This window comes from Lycium barbarum, chromosome 3 (genome assembly GCF_019175385.1).
Source record: "Lycium barbarum isolate Lr01 chromosome 3, ASM1917538v2, whole genome shotgun sequence".
NCBI lineage: Eukaryota > Viridiplantae > Streptophyta > Magnoliopsida > Solanales > Solanaceae > Lycium > Lycium barbarum.
Genome location: NC_083339.1, coordinates 101,996,670 through 102,001,831, shown reverse-complemented (window position 1 = coordinate 102,001,831; position 5,162 = coordinate 101,996,670).

Here is a 5,162-nt window from a genome sequence, read left to right as displayed (position 1 = left end):
GTCATGAAGAATTACAGAAGTATAATCTTTCTGAAATCGTTCCGGGTGCCAAAACAATTTATAAGACTTAATGGAATATTTAAAACAGTTTTTGTTTAGTAATTAAAAGAGTAGTTCGGACATTTCTTTCAAAAACTGCTCGAAAACAAGCCTTAAGTACAATAAGGGTAAAACCGGGAATAGTGGGCCCACCTCGGGACAAGCAAGGCGGTGGGCTCAAATTACGCATTTTTTTTATGCTTATGAGGTCACCTAGAAAGACTCTAGGGCATTCCGTAGTTTCCTAGACCATTTGGGGAAAATATGCATAATTCTCCAAAAAGGACTCTTAAGGTGTTCAATTCCATTGAATGAAAATGCGACAATTTCAATCGCGGATTCCGATGAACAGAATAATCCCCGAGGCGTAAATCCAAGCCTAGTACATCTAGGACATGCCAAGAGAAGAATCGGGATAGCTTTACATACCTTTTGAGCTTTTTATACCTTTCCAAACTCAGTTCCCGTTTCGTCAGAAATCTGCAAATGGTCACATTTACCAATTGTAAATTATGGATTCTACGAATTCACTTAAGCTCACATTTGTCTACCGAAATTTCGGCAGCACTTCCCCTATACATATAGCACCCCCGAGAATTCAACTCGGCTCACAATCATCAACAACAACCCAAACAACAACATCAACATCAACAACAAACACTAGAAACACAATATGGCACAACTAGTTCTACTTGCCGACATAATGCTATAACCTTTACTTTAACCTTAACTTTCAAACTAATATCAATGATTTCACATTCATTAACAATCTAGATCACCACAACATAGTTTAAAAGCATTTCATATGGTTTTCCTTAAATTATACCCACGATATACATAATATACAAACTTTCCGCCAAAGTCATAATTTATCCAAAACTCCTAATCTTTGGCATACGTATTCATATCATGTTTCCTTCTTCCAAGTTCATCAATACTTGTCATAATTAGCAACCTAATAACTTCATTTTCATAATGTCGTAAAATCGTACTAAAACGACATAAGCTTCAATATTCCATTTCGATACAAATTATATCATTCTAACTTCATTTACGATACAAACATCACAACAACACTCTAACACATTAAACAAACTTAATCAATTCCATTCCATAGCCAACATACCACACGGCCAAGAACCCTCTTTGCCAACTTCAACTAAATCATTCAACTTTCAATCCCAATATGCATTTCATCACAATCACAACTAGAATATAACATGGATTCAATACATTATAGGTATACAATACACCCATACCCACGGCTACATGTACATACCACACACCCACCTTGCAAACTTCCATTTTCCCATACAATCAACACATTTCTATATACTACAACACAAACAAAACTCAACAACACAATAAAAAGGTAGGAATTCTTACCTTTTCTTCAAGTCTTCTTCACTTGAATAAGTGATCAAATTGAGGCACCAAGTGTTCTTTCTTCCAAAGCAACTACACCAAGTTATAGAGGGTACTCAACTTAGTAGAAATTCACCAAGAGAAAAATTTTAGGAGCAATATTTTTGGAATTGATTTTTGCTTAGCTAGGGCCGAATGGTTCTTGGTCGTGTGCTCTTACTTTGCTTGTTTTCTTGAGTCTTCTAATGGATAGGGATGACTATATATAATATAGTCTCTTAAGTCAATTAAACACATGGCAATTTAATTTCTAACCATGGGTTTGGGCCACTATGTGGCCGGCCACCCCTTAGAATTGGGCCCAAATTTTTCTTCAATCTTTCTTGGCCCAATGGATTATAATTCCGTTTTGTAATTCCCGAAACTAATTTTTGAAATCCCAAATTTGCCCTTAGCGTTCCTCGACACTTCCATATTAATATTCTTTCATAACAACTCAAGGGTTACATAAATTTAATTATGACCTTATTTCATACAAGTCCAAATTATTTCCAATTTTCCAAAGGTGTGAAAACACGGGATATAACATCCTCCCCCTCTTTAGAACATTTGTCCTCGAATGTAAAATTAATCTTATAGGGTTTGAAAACACTTTGGGGGAGTTCATGGTTACAAACAACACATATAACATACGATTGGCATTGAAATGAAATTAAGTAGGGATTCAAGGTTACCTGTGGGCATAGGGAACAGATGAGGATATTTCTTCTTCATTTCTTCCTCGGACTCCCAGGTCATTTCCTCTCTATTCTCGTTCCGCCACAGTACCTTAACCGAGGCTACATCCTTATTACGGAGCCTCCGTACCTGACGGTCCAAAATAGCTACGGGCTGCTCCTCATAAGATAACTGCTCCGTCACCTGAATATCATCCGCAGGGAATATTCTGGAGGGATCACCAATGCATTTGCGGAGCATAGACACATGGAATACCGGATGTACTGCTTCCAAATCAGATGGCAGGTCTAACTCATAGGCAACATTTCCGATTTTCTGCACGATCAGATAAGGCACAATATAACGCGGACTAAGCTTACCCTTTCTGCCGAACCGCATTACGCCTTTCATAGGCGATACCTTCAGAAATACCCAATCACCAACCTGGAATTCCAAAGGACGACGTCGTTTGTCAGCGTATGATTTCTGTCGACTCTGGGCTGCCAATAGTCGTTCCCGAATAAGTTTCACCTTATCAATAGCCTGCTGGATCATATCGGGGCCGATTAATTCTGTCTCGCCAATATCAAACCAGCCGATAGGTGACCTGCATTTCCTACCATATAAAGCCTCGTACGGAGCCATCTGGATGCTAGAATGGTAGTTGTTATTATAAGAAAATTCAATCAATGGCAAGTCATCCTCCCAGCTACCTCTGAAATCAATAACACAGGCTCGCAACATATCTTCAAGCGTCTGGATAGTGCGCTCAGCCTGTCCGTCACTCTGAGGATGGAAAGCTATGCTTAGGCTCAGCTGAGTCCCTAATCCTTCCTGAAAAGATCTCCAGAAGTTCGCCGTGAACTGAGCACCTCTGTCAGTAATAATAGATATAGGAACTCCATGAAGCTTCACTATTTCTTTAATATAAAGCCTGGCATAATCCTCGGCGGAATAAGTAGTCCTGACGGGGAGAAAATGGGCTGATTTTGTCAGCCTATCAACAATAACCCAGATGGAATCATACTTCCGTGGAGTGCGAGGCAACCCTGTAATGAAGTCCATATTAATGATCTCCCACTTCCACGTCGGAATTTCCATTTCCTGCAACAGTCCCCCCGGTTTCTGGTGTTCAATCTTGACCTGCTGACAATTGGGACACTGGGCGACGAACTCTGCGATGTCCCGTTTCATGCCATCCCACCAGTATAAGCATCGGAGATCATGGTACATCTTTGTAGACCCAGGATGGACCGAATAGCGAGCATAATGTGCCTCGCTCATAACCTGCTGCCGAAGATCTGCAATATCAGGTACACACAACCTGCCCCTGAATAATAAAGTCCCGTCCGGAGTGAACTCGAACGGAGTCTTCTCCTTATCATAGGCTGTGTCTCTGTATCGTGCCAAAACAAGATCTTCATATTGATGCCGTTTGATATCTTCCTTAATAGATGATTCAGAAACCCCTCGGATAGAAATCCGTGTACCTCCAGAATCGGCCAGACGAACCCCAAGATTAGCCAACTGATGAATGTCACGTACTATCTCTCTCCTGTCTGGCTGTAAATCTACCAGGCTGCCCATATATTTCTAGCTAAGCGCATCTGCAACAACATTAGCCTTGCCCGGATGATACAGAATATCCACATCATAGTCTTTCAGGAGCTCCAGCCACCTCCGCTGCCACAAATTAAGCTCTTTCTGTCTGAAAATATACTGGAGACTCTTATGATCTGTATAGATATCAACATGAACGCCATATAAATAATGTCTCCATATCTTCAGGGCATGGATCACTGCTGCAAGCTCCAGATCGTGAGTAGGGTAATTCTTTTCATGCTTTTTCAATTGCCGAGAAGCATAAGCTATAACCCTGCCGTGCTGCATCAATACACAGCCCAATCCCACGCCAGAAGCGTCACAATAAATAACATATCCATCGGGTCCCTCTGGAAGAGTCAGAACTGGGGCTGTGGTCAGCTTCTCTTTCAGCAACTGGAAGCTTCGTTCACAAGCATCAGTCCACTGGAACTTGGCTCCCTTCTGAGTTAGCCTTGTCAAAGGCACTGAAATCGAAGCAAACTTTTCCACAAATCTTCTGTAATAGCCAGCTAACCCCAGGAAACTACGTACCTCCATGGGCGTCGTGGGTCTGGGCCAATTTTTCACGGCCTCAATCTTCTGTGTATCCACCCGGACACCATCAGCTGCAATAATATGCCCCAGAAATGCCACTGAAGCCAGCCAGAATTCACATTTAGAAAATTTTGCATATAATTTCTGATGCCGAAGTACCCCTAATACCGCTCTCAGATGATCTGCGTGCTCTGCCTCGGACCGAGAATAGACCAGAATGTCATCGATAAATACAATGACGAACATATCCAAGAATGGCCTGAATACCCGGTTCATTAGATCCATGAATACCGCAGGAGCATTAGTCAGCCCAAAAGACATAACTCTGAATTCATAATACCCATAGCCAGACCGAAGATCTATCTTCGAAAAATACTTGGCGCCCTGCAACTGATCAAACAAATCGTCAATTCTGGGGAGGTGGTATTTATTCTTTATGGTTACCTTATTCAGCTGTCGATAATCAATACACATACGCAACGACCCGTCTTTCTTACGCACAAATAATACCGGGGCTCCCCAAGGCGAAGTACTGGGTCTAATGAAGCCTTTTTCTAACAGATCCTTCAACTGCTCTTTCAGTTCTTTCAATTCTGCCGGTGCCATTCTGTACGGGGGAATAGATATCGGCTGAGTATCTGGAAGCAAATCAATAGTAAAATCTATCTCCCGCTCTGGAGGAAGGCCTGGAAGCTCTTCTGGGAACACATCTGGAAATTCATTAACCACGGGAACTGACTGAAGAGTCGGCGTTTCTGCTGTCAAGTCTTGTACCCGAACCAGATGATAAAAATAACCCTTTCTGATCATTTTCTTTGCCTTAAGGTATGAAATAAACTTACCTTTCGGCGATGTTGTATTACCGGCCCATTCTATAACTGGCTCCCCAGGAAACTGGAAAC